This window comes from Ascaphus truei, chromosome 1 (genome assembly GCF_040206685.1).
Source record: "Ascaphus truei isolate aAscTru1 chromosome 1, aAscTru1.hap1, whole genome shotgun sequence".
Lineage (NCBI taxonomy): Eukaryota > Metazoa > Chordata > Amphibia > Anura > Ascaphidae > Ascaphus > Ascaphus truei.
This window is the reverse complement of record NC_134483.1, coordinates 118,137,459-118,161,424: the sequence shown is the minus strand read 5'-3', so window position 1 is coordinate 118,161,424 and position 23,966 is coordinate 118,137,459. Positions and strand designations below refer to the sequence as shown.

General features: G+C 44.2%; 1 protein-coding gene across 8 annotated transcripts in view; it reads right to left on the bottom strand.

The window, feature by feature from the left end:
• PTBP3 (polypyrimidine tract binding protein 3) overlaps window positions 1-23,966 on the bottom strand; it is a 201,191-nt gene that overhangs the window by 105,097 nt on the left and 72,128 nt on the right. The window contains exons 1-2 of one of the 8 annotated variants that reach the window (XM_075593948.1): window positions 7,462-7,530; window positions 7,191-7,341 (exon numbers count right to left, since the gene is read on the bottom strand). The exons of 4 other annotated variants lie outside the window; for them this stretch is intronic. The gene's annotated coding sequence lies outside the window, so the exon portion shown is untranslated. 3 more of the 8 variants (XM_075593963.1, XM_075593965.1, XM_075593975.1) reach the window with 3 other exon arrangements.

Sequence of the window (23,966 nt, the reverse complement as noted above, 5' to 3'; positions counted from 1 at the left end):
TCCTCCAGTCCTGTAGATAGGGCCTGGGGAAGTAAGTTAGGCCTTACAAAGGGATAGGGGTTTGTTATTTTGTTGTTTTTGTATGTTTTGCCTGGATAAAGGAACAGACTCAACAAAGCCAAGATATAATTTCACCCTAAAACAATCACCATTATATGTACCTCTGCACACATCTCTTACAAGCACCAATCCGCCTCAATTGCATCAGCGCTCTTCACACTTTATAGAATAACGGCCATTGTGTTTAGCAAATAGCAGCCTGTGTTTGCCATTTTCTTTTTTAGGCTAATATTAATCGGAATTAATCTCGCCGCCGCCGCCGCCGCCAAGGTAAGTGCATTAGCATTTATTAGTACAGTATATGGGATTTTAGGGTAAGCGGTTAAGCTTTTTACAGCAAGGTGTAAAGGGAGCTACAGTAAGGAGTTAAAGGTACGGGTTTTGGGGTAAGAGGGCTATTAGGGTAAGCTGTGAGGTTAGGGCTTACCTTTGCAGCGAAACGTCCTAGGCGTAATATTATGGCCACAATCAACAATGACGTTCTCGTGACAAGTTTACTTTCACCGAGTTTCTGTGAATCTCATGGATTTGGGACCAGTCTCACCCATTTTTAGCACCAGTCCAACGGAATTTCACTGATACGAATCAATACGTAGCGTTAACATGACCATTTATTTATTTTACCCACCGAGTTTGGTTCTTGGAGGTTGATATCTCTAGTTCTCCTTATTCAATGGCCGTACAGTATCATTTCTAATACCCGTACTCCTCTCTCAAATGCAGGGAAAATGTAAGCAGGTAACTGCTGGACTCAGATCTCCAACAGGTGAGACCTGGGCCATCATGTCCCAGGAGAACCTTAGAATTAGGCAAAGAAAGGCCAATCATAAAGCCACTCTACTTATTGCAGAGAGTTTACAGACAGATTGAACCAGTCCTCTTTATGTGAATTATTTCTCAAAGCATTCTGGAATTGACAAATATGTTTTTTATGTTCACAAAAAAAAGAGTATTGAAAAGGAAGGACTGGCTCCCGCTGTTCCTATAATCTGAAGCCATGTGTATGCCCCTCTGGTGATGACAGATCTTTTAGATGTTCAGATTCATGTTGTTGTTTCAAATAGTTGTTGTCACATACGGCACACCTGTGAACACGTGACGAGGGTTAATACACAGGTATCTAGATTAACACTTTTCACCTTCGCAAAGGTGAATGATTCACTTTTCCCCTCAATCCGTCCCAATCTACCATCTGTTATGAACACACTAGTGAGCACCTGAATTCTATATGCAACCAGCATTAATACACACATGACCTACTCTAGCCAATCCCCCTTTCTCCTGCGCAATGTAATTTCAATGAGTTAATAGTAACCCCTTACTAGATTGCAATCATATCTATCCACTTCCATTAACCAAGAAATAGGATAGATATATCTATTAGTCCCTTTTTATTAAAGAAAAACTATGCATTTAACACACAAATCTATTGTAGGAAAATGTGTCCAAAATTTTACTTTACTCTCTACAAAATGTGCAACCAGTTCAATCAGAGCCCAAAGCATTAAGTATTAATGCTTGGCTTTCATATACAAAAATACAGTGCTTAGATTACTACAAGAACATAGTTACAATAAATGCATAACCGTTTCTTAAAATAAAAAGATAAAACAAACAGAAATCCCTATATGTACGTTACCATATGCCATAGGTCTTTGTCAGAGGTCACTGTAGAGGAGAATTCACGTGTCTGATCCCAAAACACACCTCTGTTGAATTCTGCTTTTCTATTCAAACATGCCAACATTTATGCCCAGACCTTCTGCATTAAACACACATAAGACCCACCCCTGTCGTAAACCAGCTATTGGGGTTGACAGTTTTACGACATAGAAGAAAAAAGAAAAAAATTCTTGTCGTTTAAAGCCTGCCTAAATATATGAAAGACCTCATATCTTAATGTCTTGAGTACTTGGATAGACGCCATCTTCACAGTTGCGTCTGTACTCTCCCCATACACGCTTGCAGCCAAACGGCTATTTTCGCCGGAGAAACAGTTTTTTTGCACCTCTTACCCATGCAAGGGTGTGGTATGATTTGATGTTTCTAAATCGCCACGGTGACACATATCCATTTGTTACTCTTATGAATTCCTGTCAGGCACATCATTTCTCATATTTAATAAACTTCTCCAACTAAGTGGTGAGGACTCTTTGTCACCGCTCTCTGGGATGTGACAAGTGATAATTCAAGATAGATATGAATGATAATTCAATAATTCAAGAATGTTACAGTTTTCTGTGAGGCTGAAAGCCCAGGATCTGGCTATTGTCTATAGCCCTCTAAATTACACACATTTTACTTTTAGTGAGCCATCAGCGATAGCATGCCACACCTCCCCACGTCCCTCCCTATTGTTTAAAATACTTAATATTTAATGATACTGTATTAGCGTGACAGTTGTTTTTCAGGTATTGTAATGGAGGTTTATTTTTAATAAAGTCTCCTGGCTGTGAAACTTGGGCAATAACTATTGCAACAAAGCAGCACCATATTTAGCAGAGAAAAGTAGTCCTAAAGAGAGCAACTGGAGTTTTTCCTTTTTTTGCCCCAGTTTTGCAACCAGCAGACTTTAATAAACCCCTAAATGTTTTAATCTCATTTCCAGAAAATATATTTATATAAACGCAATTCCGAGTGCAAACCGTGATTACAAGCAAAATTGTACGCATTGAAAAAAAAAGAAAAGAAAGAAAACCCACACACAATAGCAATCCACATATCCCATGAATTTGTTTTCATTAGGTTTATTCTATAAATCCACTCCATGGGATGAGTGTATTTGAAGATCTCTATACAAATTGCATTGCTGTGGTTTGCTTGTGAGGGAAAAGAAAGACATTTCCAAATGTTAAATTGCATGTACTGTAGTGCCAAGGCCCATGCTGCAATAAACTGGATGTTTAATATGCGGCGTTGTCAGATGATAATGCCTTAGAAATTGCCACGCTGTGAGGGGTTTCTCTGTCAAGCTGAGTGCATTAATGTAATTCGTTTGGGATTATCCACTAAATATGGACAGCCATTACGGATCATTGATAAAAACATTTGAATACCCGCTAATGATGGAAATAGTTCTCTAACAAATCGAGTATGCATCAGTAAAAGATGCGTGAAATATTTGCTGACCCTGAAAAAAAATGTGTTATTTTCCAGCGAAAAAATATGACTTCCTTTTTTTCAAAGTTGCCCCCCCCCCCTCTCAAAAAAATTCACAGCGCATTAAAAGTCAATGTGCATGTCACATGAACCTTTATATGCTGTTATTTTACCAAAGTTCTGGCAAGAAGTGTCAGTTCTGTAAAAATGGTAGAACATGTTTTCGTTAATGGTAAAACTGCGCCATCGTCACGAAAAAATTCCAAGAAGCCAAATGTGAAGACTCCCCATGTCTTCAGTCAGCAATTCTCTTTCCACCCGTTACAGTCTGTGTTAAACACAAGCAACTTGTTTTATCAAGTTTGATACTTCTGATGCGAGTTTCCTACTTAAACCAGGTTAATACCAGCTCAGACGTGGCAGCGTGTAGCGACACAGAAAACAGGACACAATGATGGCAATAGACGCTAGAACTGATGCATGGCATTACAGTATATGGGACGGGTAACTCCTCCCCTAACTTCCTCTATTGCTGCATAAAATCACTGGTCATACCACTCACAGAGCCAAATCATAGTACACTTAATTGCTGCCCTGAAGTCGAACTTAAAGCAGAAAGAAACCATATCAAATCTTATATGGTTTTTTTTTTTTTTAAATAAAAATCAGTTCTGTAGTATTAGATAGTGACTGTTTTCTTTTTTTATTATTATTCAACCTTTTAATGTCCTTTTTAACATACTGAGTATCATTCAATTTCTATAGCATGCTGCTACAGGGGTGCGCAAACTTTTTCCTCTGAGCCCCCTGCTTGCTCTCTCCCCCCCCACCCCCCTTACACCTTGTCTCCAGCCTCTGTAAGTGCCGCCCCCCGCCCCTCCCCCAAGAAAATCAAGCAACCTCCAGTTCGCGCACCCCTTCCAAGCAGTGCAAGATCCTTTGTAACAATTTCGTGTTTGGGATAATTTGTTGTCAATGTTCTCAGTAGTTTGAGATGTAAGCTGTAACAACATGTTACCTTTGTAGGATTGATTGAAACCGAGAGGTTGTAGACAATAACCTGACAATTGTAGTCATGAAGCAGAAATGGAACTACATGCGCTTCAAAATTAGGAGTAGAAATTAAAAAAAAATGACATTACAATGGTGGTTGTAGAGTGTAATCATTAAATTAGCAGTGGGAAAAAAAAAACCTCCACATTCTTATTAAAACGGTGGTAAACAAAAAAAAACCCCATTAAGGGCAGAAATTATAACCCATACATATTTTAAAAGTATTACCATGAACAAATGTATAAAGAAAAACATAATATATTTCTTGGAGTTGTACTTATGGGGGTAATTCTACAAGGTGCAATGGTGCGGATTTGGCACAGAATCTCCCATTGACTTGAATAGGCGATGCGAGCAGGAGTGTGGAATCTGCACTATCACAGCTTGACACTTTGGGGGCCCACAGACGTAGGTACTACAATCATGGGGTCTGACCCTCCAGGGGGCCCCACTGCGTAGTAGCTATGTCATAATCTTCATGCTCGGCCTTCTAGGGGAGATGGCACTTTGAGCTCCACCGCACAATCTGACAGGGAGAGGAACGCAAAAGAGGAAGACTCCACCCCTCCCACTCTGCCATCCCAAGTGCCAGGGGGGAACCTGGGACACTGGTGCTGTACCCCCCACCCAGCACTGAAAGGGTTAATTACCTGCATGGAGCACTACAGTAATAAACACATGGACAAAAAGGTCATATTCAACTTCATATGCAATTATAATCTGCATACCAACAGGGTTAGTATAAATTAAAAATCATGGTTTTAGATCGCTCTTGCTCAATTTCTAATCACACTGTGAAATGCTATATATATATATATATATATATATCAACTGTAAATATTACTGTATGTTCATTTGCATGTCTTAGACAGGTCTGCAACCCTGTCTTTCCCCATTATCGCCCAGCATACAGCGCTTCCACTGCAGCAAGGGATTCTGGGAAATGACATGCAAATGAGCACTCAGTGCCACCTTTTGTCTCAAGCTCGTATTACACAAGCAAATCCTCAAGCCAATGCATGCTGTTTTAAACACAGCTTTTAGACAGAGGCTGGGATGAGATGCAAAGCCATTGAACCCACTCACAGACATGTTTCAACCTTGATGGGTATCATCAGTGTCAGGTTGGTCTTAATGGCTAAGCGGGTTTGAGACTAGACTAGGTAATCACCACTATTATTAAGGTTATGGTGGGTATAAAAAGTGACAAAAACCCTCCACAGTAAAGCATAAAGCACCTGTAAATATTATATATATTATAAATAGGTATCATTTGCATTATTAATATTATTATCACCATTAACACTAGATCCGCCCCCTGTTGGCTGAAGTTTTATCACACATGTGTTGTGCCTAGAGTTTAATCTTATAATTAATTCAACTTAAAAATTGCAACAGCATGGGAAAATATTGTCTAGAATTATTCCTAGTCTTCGACTATGCCTTTGAAGACAAATTTAAGAGGAAATGGACATGTTAAGAGGACGTGGCCCAAAACCTATAATGGGCTTGGCATCCTACTTTACCTCCCTTATTTCTATTTAAGTCATATTCCATCAAGGGCAATAAGAGGTGCAAAACACAAAGTCACGAACCATGAAAAGTGTGGCCAATTTAAGTCACAAAAAAAGCCTGAGTCAGCGTGCACCAGCGATTCGCCGAGCATTACGTCGCACTGCGATTTCCTTTAACATGCTCATTTGCGAAGTTCTTCAAACTTGCTACATTTGCTTAATGCCAAGACTTATAAATAGGGCGCAGGCACCCTGTTTCCCTCACTGCCTGGCCATATTTACTTAAAATGTACTATTTCTGAGACTTTATTAGCCCTTTGAGGAGTGGCAAAACAGATGTTAAAAAAATCTATGTACTTTGCACATCACTATTGTGTGTAGGTACATATGTGTGTTAGCCAGGCAGGTAAACCAAACCTCAGACCGGTCACATAAAAAATTGGAGTAACAAAACTGGATAAGTCCAATTTTGGCATCTACGTCGCTTTTCCCAACTGCTCGTAATGACACTCTCCAAATTCTAAGCCAATGAACAAGACAACGTTTATGTGTTACAATGAGGGTTATTCAATTTCGTGATCGTTTCCATGCGATTGCCCCAATCGGCACTATTGCAGCTAAATGAATATTTCCCATTGACTAGATGCCTGTTGAAGATAATTTAATAGTGTTGTGTGTGTGTAAACACACACACACACACACACACACACACACACACACACACACACACACACAGCAAGACTTGATAAAAGTCCTGGATAGCACAGAAATGTTCACAATGCAAAATACAAGTTCTGTGAGTGCCAGTCACTCGGTTTTTAGAATTCAGATTAACCCTCTACGTCAGCACCTGGGCAAGATACTGGTTATGAGTGTTGGAGTGCCACTGTCACAAACCTACCTCGCTGTCCATATAGACTCTAGAGCAAGGGAGAGAGGGGTGTGGTGAGGGGACTTTTAATTCTGAAACAAGGTAAAAAGCAAGGGTGCAACCGCAGTTCACAATGTTGATGTAAGCATAAACATATTTCACTTTTTTTGCATGAAGGGACGTGTCTGCAGAGAGACATTTTATATATATATATATATATTTATTTATATATATATACACACAATTTTTTATATATGTTTCCTGTTTTAAATAATTTATATGAAAACATGTAAAGAAACAAATGTTATTGACGCTAGTGACACTAAAACTCCCATAAACTCTTAACAGCTTAGCTCTCGTATGCAGCAAACAACTTGCGATATACAGCAAGCAGTGGTTACACAAACTACTATAAATAGGGGAAAGTCTGTCACTTTATTTCGTTTACAGAACTGCACTTTTGAAAAAACCCTCGCCCCCCTCCACCCCAACCTCTTTGGGAAAAGAAAAAAAATTTAAAAAAAAGCTTAGCTCTGCAGCACACTGTGATCTCTCCCACAGAGAGCAGAGAGTAATGATAATAATAATACTACCTTTCCAAACTTCTGTCTCTGCTGCGGCTCCTTCAGACGTGATGGCGAAAGAATGCAGCAGAGCAACAAGCAGAGGCAGCGAGCAGGTCCAGCCGCGGGAGGTGGTGTGCGAGGCAGGCTAGCAAGTGAGTGCGAGCTGCCATGTAGGCCCCTAGCATGAGAAGCAGATTTCAGAGAGAGAGGGAGACGGAGAGGGGCAGAGAGAGCGAGAGGGAAGCAGGAGAGAAAAGAGGAAGCAGTGGGAGCTGCACGCAGTAGATAAACAAATTACCCTGACACAAAAGAGGGCTGTCATTTCACCCGCACGGCTCAGATGAATGGGAGCAGGGTGCTGCGAGGGAAGGGAGGGACGACACACACACACACACACACACACACACACACACAGCTCTCAACAGGTTGGTGAGCGATCTCCCATAGAAACCCGCCTGCCGCTTGGCTGTGGGAGCAGCAGCTGCTCGCTGGGCCTGTTTGTTCGCCTGCTCGGTTAGCGTGCAACCGATTGTCTCATGTATCAATTATTGAAGCTCTCCCCTTGATCTTGTAATAAGAGACCTGACGGGCCCACAATAGCAAGCGCTGCATTGTAATTAGGCAGCCTGATGCCATAGACGTCTGTAGTAGGTAGCCTGATTCCAGGGAGGAGATTGTATATAGATAGATGTAGATATATCTATATATCTATCAGAGAGAGAAGAACAAATCTCCCTGAATACAAGTTCCCCTGTCCCACCTAGCTTTTTGAAGAGGCCTACCTAGCAATATTCTGATAAGCCTACGGTTAAAGCAGCAATACTACTTTCCAACTTTTATTTTTGTTATATGTGAAGCAAGCGACAATGTATTAGGCCGCGCGTATAGTGACGGTGACGCGACGGATGTCGCCACCCGCGAAAGTTACGCCGCTAGCGACCTGGCCATTGATTGGTTCAGAGGCTGTCACATGTGGCGACAGCCTCTGAAAAATCAAATTTGACCGGCTACCAAATTTTTGGTCGCTCCGTCGCACTTACTATAAGCGCTTGCGACGGCGACAATGCCTTTGTTTTGGAGCGACATCGCTTCACCGTCGCCAGGCACTATAAGCGCAGCCTTAGACCAGGTCCTCAGTGGCCGCCAGGATTTTTGACCTCGTACCTCCGTGTGCTGGAAACCCTGGGCAGTGGGCGGAGATACGGCATGCTCCGGCATCTTCCCCCGGCAACTGTACTCAATATGGCCGCATGGCATCTAATGGTGCCGCGTTGCCATGCCAACGGAAGCACGTGACGTAACCGCGTCACGTGACGGCCGTTGCCATGACGAGACGCTACGTGACGTCACAACGTGGCGTAGCACCGTCACGTGATGCCTAGGCGTCCCGTTGCCATGGCAACTTGACGCCGTGTCACGTTGCATCCCGTTGGCATGGAAATGCAGCGCCATGTGACGCCGCGCGGCCTTATTAAGAGGACTTGCAGAGGGAAGATGCCGGGAGGACGCCGCCGATACGTAAGAGCAGTTGGGGGAAAAAATAATTTCTCCAGGTTGGCCTCAGTAGAAGGTGGCGACCGTGGTGGCCGCTGCGGCGCATGCTGCGCCATGCACGCCACACCACTCTATGGGGCAGGCCCCAGTGGCCGTGTGCGTAGGGGCGCAAAGCGCTGTGACGCGTACGCTGGCAGGGAAGACAATCATTTTGTCTTCCCGGGCCGCGACGCAGTCACGTGCTCGGCGAGCAGCCAATGGAAGGGCAGATACGCCCCGCCATGGCTAAAACCGGATATAGAAATCAAAGGACGCTTTAACACTGATTCAAAATGTTGAATAAATAAAAAAAAACAACAAAAGAAAGCAGGTCACAAATATCTATTACTACAGAAACTGATTTATTAAAAAAATAAAATAAGAACCCCTTATAAGATTTCACGCTTTGCTGCATTAAATACCATGCAGAGCGGCCTTATAGCTATCCTGTCATCACCGAGCATCCTGTCATCGCTCTCTTATTCTTTTTTAATTGTTATATTGTATGCATCTCGGGACCTCATTACCTTCTAAGTCGTATGTATTTAATGTTTTGTTTTTGTCCTTAACCCCACATTGTACTGCGCTGCGGAAAATGATGGCTCCAATTAAATAAAGGATCATATCACATAGCTTCCTAAGCCATAAGGCTGTGCTTATAGTGCCGGCGACGGCAGGCTGCAGTCGCTGGAGAAAATCAAATTGAGATGACTTCATGCGATCGCGATCAAACCGTCGCTCCGTCGCATCGCGCTTACTATAAGCGCACGCGACGGCGGCGATGATTTTGTTTTGACGCGACGTCGCTGGCACTATAAGCGCAGCCTAACACAGCGTGATGCTGCCACAGTGCAAGTGGTACCAGTACACTTCTAGGTTAGGTGACAAAGTTTGCTTAACACTAAAGAGTGAAAGAGCATTGCATGTGATCAATTGTGATTTCTTTCGCTTTAGAATTTAAATTAACGTTATAAAAAAAAGGAATGTTCATGGGGCTCCTATCCTACCAATTTCAAAAAAACTAAATCGTGAACTTTGAACTATTTGGGCCATTTCACTTGAACTTTTGATGCCAAAAGTTTGATCTAAAGCATCGTGGATTTTGAATAACTGTTTGGAAAGAAACAGCAGTGGTGCTCTGTTCTTTATGTAGCACCCCCACCCCCCCCCCCCCTAGAGGGCTACTAGTTTGTGTAAAGGGTTGATTGCAATAAGGGGTTGACTGTGTGGGCTCACTCAGGTTTCACCCCTCCTATCATGTGATGTATGATGTCAATGTAAGGCTATATATAGCCACCCCTTATGCTCTAGAAGCAGGTTCTTCAGAGTTCTGACGGGGGTCCTCCTCCGTGAGTCCTGTCTGTAAATAGGTTAGTGTGGTTAGTATTAAGATGTGTTCTGTCATCCTTTATTGTTTTCAATAAAGGAGGTTACAGTAATCGAGACGGGAGAGAATGAGGGCCTGTGGCCGAGGTTTAGAAGTAGACCGGAAGGACGTCACGGCTTGTGACGTCAGTTTGGAGCGTCTGCGACACGGCTGGGGAAACATGGAAGCGAGCTGACAGCTGCTGTATGCGCAACAGCAGCCTATGCGGTACACCTTCCCCAAGCACCCACAATTGTTCCGAGCAGAGTGCCGGTATCCAGAGGGCAGACTTCGTGCACTGTACTATATGAGGCATATCATGTGAGTGGTCATTTGTCATTCATGTACCTGTCATTACAGTGTTATTCTCTACACTTAGTCCGTCTCTCTTGTTTACTTTCTCTGCTCCACACGTCCACCTGGATCACGGAGGTGACCAGAAGACCATCAGAGTAATCAAGCCATCTACCCATCCAGACAGCCTAGAATGGCACAAATGCTATATTAAATATTACACCATGTGAGTATACACCTATAAGGTATTATATCCCATTATACCAGCACACTTGCATCTACGTTATTGCACTATATATTTTTCATTTTTTATTGCACGGTTCCTGAGCTCCCCGCATCTTCCAACAAACTTGCAGCCAGAATCCAATAGGAGGGTTCATCGTGGGTGGAGGCTGAAGAGGAGCCAATCATATTTATTTAAGTGGTTTATTTCTTCTTTATATTATTAGAAGATCACTTTATACACTTTGTATATCACTTTGCATTTATTCACTTCATACATTTTTTTGCATTTGCACTAAGAGCGCCGGGTGATTTTTATTTACATTAGATGTAGAGCAACAGAGAAAAGGACGTATCTTTGTAATATTGTGGCGGAAATAACGACAGACTTTAACTACATTTTGAATGTGAGAGTGTAACCCCTAGGCAGCATGCTTGTGATACTAAGTGTATGATAAGTGCTTCCAACAGTGATGTACATGAAGGTAGTAGAGCCAGGTTTGGGAGGAAATATGAGGAGCTCCGGTTTTGACATGTTTAAGTCGGTGGAAGGCCATCCAGGATGATATAGCGGAGAGACATTCAGAAACTTTGGTCTGTACAGCAGGTTTAAGGTCAGAGGTCGAAAAGTAAATTTGTGTGTCATCACCTAGAGAGTCTGAAAAGAGAAGAGGTCCCAGGACAGAGAGATCTATAGATGAAGAGGAGGTGTTGGCAAAAGAGACACGTAAAGTACGACAGGAGAGGTCAGAGGAGATCCAGGATAGAGCTTTGTTATGGATACTAAGAGTATGGAGAATATGAAGGAGAAGAGGGTGGTCCACAGTATCAAATGCTGCAGAGGTCGAGTAATATGAGCAGAGTGTAATGACCTATGTCTTTGACAGCATGTAGGTCATTAGTTATTTTAGTGAGGGCGTTTCAGTGGAGTGAGCCGTGCGGAAGCCGGATAGTAGAGGGTCTATGAGAGAATAGGTGGTGAGAAAATACAAGATGTTCAAGGAGGTTAGAGGCAAAAAGCAGGAGTGAGAAGTGACGATAGTTAGAAAGATAGGTACAGTGGGGTCAAACTTGCTGTTTGGTAATAGTATAAATGTTGCATGTTTGAAGGAGGAGGGAAAGGTGCCAGATTAGAGGGAAGAGTTAAAAATGTGTGTGAGCGTAGGGATTAGAGTAAAACCAAGCGGTTTTAGGAGATGGGAGGGAATGGGGTCAAGATGGCAGTTGGTAGGCGAGGAGGCGATCAGCAACGATACAGCCTTCTCTGTGACAGCGGAAAAAGAGTCAAGGAAGGCAGTATGAGAGTTAGGAAGCGGTGTAGGATAGGAGGAGGGTACAGAGGGGATGTCCAGATGTATGGATTCCACCTTTTCCTTGAAATAGTCAGCAAAGTTCTAAGGTGAGATGGAAGAAAAAACACAGGCAGCAGAGGGTGGTCTGAGTAAGGCTGCGCATATAGCGCCGTGTCAAAACAAATGCATTGTCGGGAAAATGGAAAAATCAGAGAGAGAAGTTTTTAGTGAAAACCAAGCCTAGGTTGTGGCCATCCTTGTGGGTGCTGGCTGCAGTCCACTGTTGAAGCACAAAAGAGTTTAGTGAGCGAAAGCGGGATATATATATAACACACAATAGATGCCGCAGTCAAATCACCCCTGTTTGACTAGGTACTCAGTTAACCAAAGGTCAGGGTAAAGAGTGACCCTCTGGTGGTGCTACCGACCCAAAGGAAATATATAACACAGAAAAAGAAAAAGTAGGGTCAAAAAGGTGCACTCAAACACTGTATAATGAAAAATAGAAAAAAATGGACTTTATTAGCAAAGAGTATAAAAAACACATAAAACAGACCCACACAGATCATATAACAAATCGCTGTGTGACACAACGTTGAAACACCAAAGAGGTACAATAGGTCTGGTAAGAACCAAAACAAAGTAAAATGTGTTATTGCAAATATACCATAACAGAACCAGGGGAAAAAAATATTTTTCCCCTGGTTCTGTTATGGTATATTTGCAATAACACATTTTACTTTGTTTTGGTTCTTACCAGACCTATTGTACCTCTTTGGTGTTTCAACGTTGTGTCACACAGCGATTTGTTATCTGATCTGTGTGGGTCTGTTTTATGTGTTTTTTATACTCTTTGCTAATAAAGTCCATTTTTTTCTATTTTTCATTATACAGTGTTTGAGTGCACCTTTTTGACCCTACTTTTTCTTTTTTTCTGTGTTATATATATATAGGTATCAGTACCATGTTAGCCGAGCTTCAATAATCAAAAAATAAATAGATGATACCGTTCTGTGGCTAACGAAATGCTTTTATTTGTGTGAGCTTTCGAGATACACTGATCTCTTCTTCCGGCGATGTTACAATGAATGAAGCAAGCAAAAGCTATACTATAAACAGTGTCTATTGGAATGTTATCTGTGCTGGTCCTTCCCCCGGTGTGTAAGGAACATATATATATATTAGAACAAATACTGAGAACAATTTTACACAAAATTAACAGATTTGTTAAGACACATTCAGCAAAAAATATACTTTTATTTCTAATGTAGTATTGCTGCATGGACATTTACTGTAAGTCTCACATGAGGATTTTAAAATCATACTGGCTGAGTCGTGGTACCACTACCAGAAAACCATAATGCATTTCTGGGCCTTTAAATATTAAATTAGCAATCCTCTCCCTGTTTAACTGAACATGGAAAGAAAGCAATGAGAGTGGGGAAAGGATACAAACTAAGGGGCTTAGTCTATATTTATCGAGGTGGCCGATTGGGACGGTTTTGGTAGCACTTGTCAAGTTAAGGAGGGAATTGTGCCCCAAACTTTGGCGGATTTAGAAATGCTAGATCATGGTAGCCAGACCAGCTGTTTGGATAATATAGATTAGGCTCTAAGGTGATAATTCAATATAGTCCGACGTGGCCATTCGGATCGTTATTGACTGAAAACTCCTATTGCCTTCAAAAAGGAATGTTTGACCAATCGGCCGCTTCAGAGCATGTACAATGAGGCCCTTAGTGTACACTAAACCACAGTGTACTGAGACCCCGCTTATAGCAGCAATACCGGTTTCAATTATTATTGTTTTTTTTTGTTTGTTTGTTTATTTATTTATTACAGGATTGAAGCAGGGAATCTCCTGAGCTGAACGGTGTTAATTTCAGCCTCAGGGACCCCCTGCTTCCATAGATACTTACCTCCATATGGGGTGTCGGTACGTATGCAGCCAGAGAACTGTGTGCCGAATGAAATTGCAGTTTTAAAATGTCCCATGTCACGCGGGCCAATAGGAAGCCGTAACGTCATCCGGTGCGGTTTCCTATTGGCTTGTGTGATCCGGGTGCTTTCAATTTGCCGAGATACTGGCAACCCCCTTAGGAGGTTTGTGTCTCTAGAAGCAGAGGGTTCCCAGAGCTGAAATGAACACAGTTAAGCTCCAGAGACCCCCTGCTTCAAATCCTGTAATGGAAATGAAACCTGGATTGCTGCTTTGAAGTCAATGGGAGTTTCCTTATGATACTTCATTGGCACTATCAAAGTTTAATGACGACCACACTTTATATAAATATGCACAAGATCAAAGCACATCTCCCAAAATTAGCTCTGAAACTGTATGACGATAGACTCTGGAGAGAAGAAAAAAAAAACGAGGAAGTGCTTAGACTGAAAGGGTAGTGGATTAATAGAACAGCTGCTCAGCAGAAGCAAAGGAGGCTATTGGATTTAAAACTACTTGGAATAGATACCGGGGTATTTTTAATATGGAAAAAGCCATTTCCCAGCAAGTGGTCCAAATTGGCAAACTGTTGACCATCACTATGTCTCTACGTTCCTTAATGCAGGATTGTGTTGGTTTGTTTATAGTGGGAGTTTTCCTTCGATAGTGCCAGGCCTGCCCTATTGCAGTTTATACAATAAGGGCCTATGTCTCCTATATGGAATGTTTTGGGCCACATATTATAGATATGTCTCCTATATGAAATGTTTTGGGCCACATATTATAGATATGTCTCGTATATGGAATGTTTTGGGCCACATATTATAGATATTACTGTGCACACTGCAGTAATATAGTAATGAGTAGTAATAATAATTGTTTTTTCTTGTATAGCACTGCTAGTTTTACATAGCGCTTTACAGAGACATTTTGCAGGCACAGGTCCCTGCCCCGTGGAGCTTACAATCTATGTTTTTGGTGCCTGAGGGAGATAAAGTGACTTGCCCAAGGTCACAAGGAGCCAACACCGTGAATTGAACTGTTTCAAACTACATGCCAGTCAGTGTCTTTACTCACGGTGCTGCTCCTTCTCCCTAGCACAGCTCAACTCCGTTATAGCGCGGTCCTCGGGGGCAAACCCGATCCGACCGCGCTATAACTGGAGTCGCGCTAATTTTTATTTCTTTTTTAAATGGCCGCCGCGCGCCCGATGGGGAGGAGGGAGGTGGAGTGAGGCGCCGGCAGCCCTACATGGCCCCTAGCAGCCACTGTAGTTCTCCCAGCATTCCCCGCACTCCCCTCAGCAGCTCCACACCAGTCAACCACAGACCCCGCAACTATCCTCCAGCCTCGCACCGATTCCCCCCCCCCACCTATTCCCCCCCAGCCTCGCACTGATCCCCGCACCGCCCCCCCCCCAGTCTTGCACCAATCCCTGCACCGCCACCGCCCCCCCAGCCTCACGCCGATCCCCGCACCGACCCCCCAGCCTCACGCTGATCCCCCAGCCTTGCACCGTTCCTTCCCCCCCCCCCTCCCAGCAGCCCCACGATGCACCCAAAGGTGGGCTGTGACACAAAAGGTAGGGGGGGGCTGTGTGTGCTGTTTGGGCTGTGTGTGCAGTGTGCTGTGAGAGTGTGCTGTGTGCTTTTGCTGTGTGTGCAGTGTGTTGTGAGTGTGTGCAGTGTGTGTATGCAGTGAGAGTGTGCAGTGTGCAGTGTGTGTATGCAGTGTGTGTGTGTGTGTGCTGTGCTGTGCTGTGTTGTGCAGTGAAAAAAATGTAAAATGTATTTATTTATTTTTTTAATTTCGGGGTCCATGTTCAAACCGCGTTATAAGCGGATCGCGCTATTATGGGGTTGAGCTGTATTACTGTGTGATTATTAGCAATACACTAAAAAGGTATTAAAAAAGACCTATACATATGAAAGATACAGTGGCGGCCGCCTTTAACCTCCTGCGGCCGTTTCCCCGCGATTTTTAAAATCGCGGGCAGATGCGGCATGTTTTCCGCCGGTTTGGGCGCCGCGGGCGCTTTCAATGTTAAGCGCCATTAGCGCTGTCTGGTGGATGCGGCTGACGCGCGGCAAAGTCCGTGAGAAACGGAAAACATCCACGAATTTTTTCGGGGATGTAGGAGGTTAAAAGGGGCCGCGGCTGTAGAATGAAGTCCACCAGTTTTACCCCTTTAGAGAGTAGGGGCTAGCCTAGTATGGAAAGTGGTTGTTCGCCGTTCTGGCATTGAAGGTACAGGCAGCCCTCCATATACGGCAACTCGATACACGTAATTTCGCTATAACGGAATGTATAAATTGGGGAAGAACTTCGATATACAGAATGTTAAATATTCAAATTTTCGGAATTTTGAATCTCACATATTGGGGCGGGGAGAAAATCGCACAATAAACGGTCTCTCGTTAGTCCTAGCGCAGTTCATACTGAACTGGTTTCCCCACATTCTTCATGCCACCAAAATTGGTTAGTTCCTGTTAGGAATGTGAGCACACAGCGCCAAAGGCGGAGCTCACGGCTCTCTCCTTACACTGCTCAGACCCTTCCGCTACAAGCAAGCCCCCTTCAGCTGCATCACTTACCCCTCGGCATGGTGGGATGCTCCACGAGGTACTTCCTCCACGCCGCAGCCGTCGGCACGGAATCACCGCTACGCGCGCACCCCATGTTGCTTCCTCTCATGCGCACGTCGGACTTACAGCGCGCACACAACAGCCCCTGAACTTATCCCCGCTCAGGCTCTGCCCCCAAACACCGCACGGTTACAATCTGGCTCTTGCCGAGTGTCACCTGGGCTCTAAGAACAGCAGCCGATGCGCTGAAGCTCCCTGGGATCCTCCAGGCACGCCCCATCTCCTGGTTGGCTGTTCCAGCTTTATATACCCTCTCTGTCCTGTGCTTCCTCGCTCATCATAGTTCTGTATGGGTGTTTCACAGTGCTTGTTCTTTGATTCTCTCAGTTTTGACGTGGCTTGGCAGACTTCCCCCTTTGGCTCTCGACTTTGGATTGTTCCTGTTTACGTACCTTCTGACTCCCTTCGACCACGACTCTCACCTCGATCCTTCCATACTTCTCCTACCCCTGATCTCGGCAACGGCAACGACCATTCTTCTGGAAAAACCGGTACCGGCAAGTATTCACGCAATACTCCCCATCTGGCCTGGCACCATCTAATACCACAACCCGGACACGTCCCTCGCTCTGTCGGTGTGTATTCATACCTGCCACCTCAGTTCTAGGGACAGGTCTGGTCTGGTCTGGTCTGCGGGCTACTCCGGTGTAACAGTTCCTTGGTGTTGATAACGCCTTGTACCTCCCTGTCCCTCCCAGTAACCCTCATTCCACCACATCTCCCTGCACCAGCCTCACACGGCAATCACCACATTTCCTGGCACCACCGACTCACACAGTGATCACCACATCTCCCTGCACCACCACCTCACACGGCGATCACCACATCTCCCTGCACCACCTCACACGGCGATCACCACATCTCCCTGCACCACCACCTCACACGGCGATCACCACATCTCCCTGCACCACCACCTCACATGGCGATCACCACATCTCCCTGCACCACCACATCACACGGCGATCACCACATCTCCCTGCACCACCACCTCACACGGCGATCACCACATCACACGGCGATCGCCACATCTCCCTGCACCACCACCTCACACTGCGATCACCACATCTCCCTGCACCACCACCTCACACGGCGATCGCCACATCTCCCTGCACCACCACCTCACACGGCGATCACCACATCTCCCTGCACCACCACATCACACGGCGATCGCCACATCTCCCTGCACCACCACCTCACACGGCGATCACCACATCTCCCTGCACCACCACCTCACACGCTTTAACTTCACTTTAGGGACTTTTCAGGAATATATCTGTTCAGCATGTAACCCCTGTGTGATGCAAGCAACACACACTCTGCCCACTGGCAGGTTCCTCTCCAATGTGCTATGGACATGTGACTGATGAGTATTGCCTTCAAGCTTGATCGAGAGTGACCTGGTGGCCAGTTTGAGTCTCGTTGTTAGTGAGACGAGAGTGGCCAGAGTGAGAGCAGTACATTGTGGCGAGAGGCCAAGCAGATCCACGCCGGGAAGCTGCACGGAGTATTAAGCGCTGTCAGATGGGACCCTCAGTGATTGCAGTTAAAGTGGTACCGAAGCACCTTTGTGAAGTATAGTCCTGCAACGCTTTAGTGCACTAAGAGCTCTTACGGTATTCCGGCACCATCACATAGGCCCATATATCCAGGATTGGGTGTCCAACTCTCAACTGACACCGACACACACCTGGCAGCGTTACTGCCAAGTATGATAAGTTATATATGCTGTATGATGAGTGTAGTGATCCTTTGCGGAGGATCACGAGGTTGTTATGCCTGGGTAATGATTATATAAAAAGCAGTTATACCACACACACCGTGTACTTATTTCCCACCGTCTGACTGTAAGCCACGTGTGGCATATCGAGTAGCAATAAAGGACTCGGGCCTCCACCTCAGCACCAGGTGTCAGTCTGGGGCCTAGAAGTGGGAGGTGTTACACTTATATCGAGAGATACCTGTATAAAGCAAAACAGAATGACCTTTATGCCCGAGTATCTACTCAGAATCACAGGAGTCAATTTAAAATAATACAACAGTACACAATCAAATAAAATCAATATCGGTGCATGGTAACATCACCTGTTTTAGGACCATAAGGTAAGAATATTGCACTTTCCATGTTATCATCTTGTAATATTGATGCACAGGAAGTACAGTAAATGTGAAGACATACGGGTGGTGAGCTGCAGAACTATTTCTGAGAATAATCAATGTTATGCAGGCCTTCCATCCCTAACGGGGTTAAAACCCTGCTGAAGAGTGGAAGACCGATAAATCAGGGGGATTATAATAAACACTTAATGTGCACTTGGACGAAGCAAACGGAAATGATGGCTGTGTTTTAACTTTTGTGGGATTAAAAGACAATGAGCAGCGTGGGTGTGTGTATATAATATATATATTTATTACACACTATACGGTGGAGGTTTTTTGTCATCTTTTTTACCCACCATAAATTACATAAAGTATGATAAATATATATATAGACAGTGTTCGACAATGCTATACATTTACACGATTTAACCTCCTCCGGGCGAGTAAATATTGGCCCAAGCAGCACACGTGTTTTTTTTTTTTTTTAAATTTCCCCCGTTCGCGCTGAAATTTTCCCTGCTCGCGCTGAAAAAAAAAAAAAAAACTCCCCCTACCTGACAGCTGATTGGCGCCCCCCCCCCCCCCCCCAGTTTGCGCACCCCTGCACTAGGGCACCATCCCCAGTTCCACTTATGGTAACAAAGGAATGAATTGCACAACACATAATTGCAACTTGGATGCATTAGTTAAACTGTATACGTTGCTGAAACTGATGCTGTAAGAAGCCAGAGTTCACGTGCATTACGTGCCTAAAATCACATATCTTCCCAACCCTTAGAACAGGGGTGAGCAAACTTTTTATGCCGAGCCCCCCTTTTTATCCATGAAATTTCTCGGGCCCCCCTGCCTGATGTAATCAAAATCCCATGAAAAAAAACCCTTTATTAAACGGTATACAATGTAAATACAAATATGTCTAAGGCCGCGCGTATAGTGCCCGCGACGTCACCCGTCGCCGCTAGCAAAAGTTGTATTTCGCTTTGCGGCGGCGGCGTGGGCGACCAGGCCATTGATTGGTTCAGGGGCTGTCACATGAGGCGACAGCCCCTTAAAAATCAAATATTGCCGGCTTCAAAAAATCACGTTGCCACGGCACGCTTACTATAAGTGCACGAGGCGGCGGCGACAATGCATTTGTTTTCGGGCGACGTCGCGTCGCCGGCACTATAAGCGCAGCCTAAATACTTACATACTTCAACAGCTCGCTCTTGCAAAATTAGGCTGCGTCCACGCTGCCGCTGAGAGCGGTGACATCACCAACTCTCCAAGCATGAGCACAGGGGGTCCTGCATAATTTTGCAAGCACGAGCGGGGAAGTGTTTACACTTTTTTTTATTATTTCTGTACATTCATAGTATGATTGATATAGTGGCAGCCTACCCTCTCACATGAAGAGGATCGCAGCTAAGCAGGTTGCCAGCGGAGGAGAGCAGGACCACAGCGCTATTGTAGGTAGACACCGGAGGGAGGGGCGTTTGACATCACAGCGCTGGGGCGTGCTCCTCCGCGTACCTCCGAATCACGTGGCCCCACCTGCACTATTCTATTTGGCCGCCCGCGCGCGCACATCTTTTTCGCCTGCACAACCAGGTTTTTTTTCTGCACGCGCCCCGCCGAAATAATCTTGCGCCTGGGGCGTCCCCCCCTCAGTTTGTGCAACGCTGCATTCAATCACAACACCCACAACCAACACACACACTCAATCACAACACACACACACACACACTCAAATCACAACCAACACAGCACACACTCAATCACTACACACACACAGTCACAACCAACACTCACATAATCACCACCAACACACACAACACTCAATCCCAACACCCACACCCACAGACAACCAACAGGCACAGCGCGCACAGCGCGCACACACACACACACACACACACATATACACACACACACACACACACACACCCACACAACAATCCATATATATATACACACAAACACACACACACACATATATATATATATAGATATGCACACACACACACACACACACACACACACACACACACATTCACATACTTTATATATACACACACACACACACACACACACATACACATACATATATAGATATACCCACACACACACATATATACACACACACATATACATACAAAACACATATACATACAAAACACATACACACACATATACATATACACACACATACATATACACACACATACATATACACACACATACATATACACACACATACATATACACACACATTTCCACACACACACATTTCCACACACACACATTTCCACACACACACACACACACACACACACACACACTGGGTGGAGGGAGTAACTAAACCTGCTCCGGTCCCCCCATGTGCTGCTGAAAACGGGCGGGTAAAAGACAGGAGGAGGAGAAGGGCTTGTCTGTGTGCAGGGAAGGCCCCGCCCCCTCTACAAGGCCCCGCCCCCTCTGCAAGACAGCAGAGAACTGGAAGCAGCCTCTGCACGGAGCTTCTGGCACAGCTCTGCCCGCCCCCAGGTTTCCCCGCACGCAGCCTGCGCCCCCCCTACATAATCTTGCGCCCCCCCAAGGGGGCGCGCCCCCCAGTTTGCGCACCACTGATCTAATAAACCCTTTCGCTGGCAGAGGGGAACTTCAGAAAGAAGAAAGGCTCATCCTTGAACGTAGTTTTTTTCTGGGGTGTGAGCAGTGTGTGTGTGTGTAAGGTGATTTATTAACTCATCGACATTGCTGCACAGTGATGACAGTGATGACAGGGCTCCCATGCGCCTACAGTACTCCCATTTTTAATTACAATCAGCTGGTTCTTGATTATGCACACAGGTGGGTGATGGGTATATATGTTTTCCTTGGGCAGTGTTCTCCAGCACGCCCCTGAGGAAGGTCCTATACAGGACCGAAACGTTGGATTTATATGTGCCTGCCTTTTTTCAAATACACTTTTGCAATATACCTTGAGTGCTGTTTTTTGTCTCCTTGGTGGGACACCTGGTTTTATATATATATATACAGTGGTTGACAAATCACCAAAAAATCTACTCGCCACACAAAAAAATCTACTCGCCACCTAGTACCAAACGTGTGCTGCTTGGGCCAATATTTACTCGCCCGGGGTTAAATCCACTCGCCCGGGGCGAGCAAATGTATAGGTTTGTCGAACACTGTATATATATATATATATATATATATATATATATATATATATATATATCATAAGTGGTTTAATTGTCCACCCCCTTTATTAATTTGGTGGCTCTTCTCTGCTCTCTCTAGTTCCATAATGTCTTTTTTAAGGAGGGGTGCCCAAAATTGTACTCCATATTCAAGGTGTGGTCTTACTAATGCTTTATAAAGGGGCATAATTATATTTACTTCCCTTCCATCCATAGCCCGTTTAATGCAAGATAAGATCTTGTTTGCCTTTGCAGCTTCTGCATGACATTGGGCACTATTGCTAAGCCTGCTGTCTACAAGCACTCCTAAATCCTTCTCCATCAAGGATTCCTCCAATTTATCCCCATTTAATTTGTATGTCGCTTGTTTATTCTTGCTTCCCAAATGCATAACCTTACATTTATCTGTATTAAACCTTATCTGCCATTTACCTGCCCAAGTTTCCAGTCTCTCCAAGTCCTTCTGGAGAGAAATTACATCCTGCTCTGATTCTACTACCTTACACAATTTTATATCATCAGCAAAGGTGGAGACTTTGCTCTCTATCCCAACCTCAAGGTCATTAATAAACAAGTTAAAAAGCAGGGGTCCCAGTATCGGTCCCTGAGGTACTCCACTCACAACCTTAGCCCAACCTAAAAGGTTCCCTTTATAACAACCCTCTGTTGTCTATCCTTCAACCAGTTTTCAATCCAGGTGCATATATTTTTACTGAGTCCAATTTGCTTTATTTTGTACACTAACCTCTTGTTTGGAATCGTATAAAAAGCCTTTGCAAAATCCAAGTAGACAACATCAACTGCATTACCCTGGTCTAAATTCCTACTTACCTCCTCAAAGAAACAAATGTTTTGCATGATCTCCATGCTATTATTAATAATTTTCTTTTCCATTAGGTATTCATGAATATTATCCAGTATTAAACCTTCAAGTAGTTTTCCCACTATTGAAGTTAGGCTTACAGGTCTGTAATTCCCCGGTAGTGATCTAGCTCCCTTTTTAAATATATAAACATATATTATGTATGTATATTGTGACGGTGAATAAACGTCACCAGCCATATACCTGGCAAACCTATGTTTAGGTTTGCAGTGCAGCAGTGACGAGGTTAAGTTTCAGTTGAGAGGGCTGCTTAATTAGTCTGACCCCAGCTGCCTCATCAAGGGGCTTTAAAAACACCAAGCTAGACACACATGAGAGCTAGCTGGTCAGGAGACAGGAGTAAAATGCTGGAGTAAGATTCCTGCTACAAGGTCTGTTTTCAAAGTACATGTTTGATGAACTGTCTGTGTCCTGCATGCTGAAGAGAAGCTATTTTGTTTTTGTATGCTGACAAGAAGCTGTTTTGTTTTTGTGTGCTGTACTTTAAGGCTCAATAAATAAGCCTTATCAAGAAAACCCGCGTGTGGTTGCATGTACCCTGCAACATATATATTTAATTATTTTATTTTTAACTGGGCAAACTATTGAATTCGTGAATTAAAAAAAATAACTTTTGCAAAATGTTAGAAATTCCAAAAAGTTTGCTCAAATGTCAAAAAACAAACAAAAAAACCCCCACGGTTTTCCCATAATTGTTTACAAATCCAAAACGAGTTCTGACACAACCAAAAACACAGCATTGTTTTTAAACCAAAATACCAGAGAAAGTGTCCTCCATTATCAGTCAAGGGCAGGACAAGGCCTGATCTAAAACTAAATATGGAGCAGACCCGGGTACATTGCACCTTGTGCTCTCACTGTGACTGCCACTCAATATCTCAGGTGCAACATTCTATGCTGTGTTCATTGTCGGTGCTTCACCACCACGGCTATAGCTGCTAAATCGCTGCTGAGCTAAGGACCGCAGCAACAAGAAATGAGTGAGTATGGGGCTGGCCCGTCAGCCCAGGGGGCCTGCCACGCACCGTGTTACCCTGAAGAGGGAGAGAAAGGGACAAGGAGAAAATAAACAGAAGAGACAAAGGAAGGAGCAATTACATCCATATAAATAACCTCCATATAACCATTTTCCACCAACAAATGGGATAATTAGGAGCTGATATCCAATATTTAATAGGCTTTCCTGTGGTTACTGTTGCCAAATAATGCCATGCTATTTTACACTGGCTTGTTAGGCATTAGTGACAAAATGGCTGGGTATATTAAGTGCCAAGTTCTACTAGCTACACGTGCTGTAGAAGTGCAGATTCAGTGTCATTTGTGGCACCCTGTATGAAACAAAGGAGAGAGCTC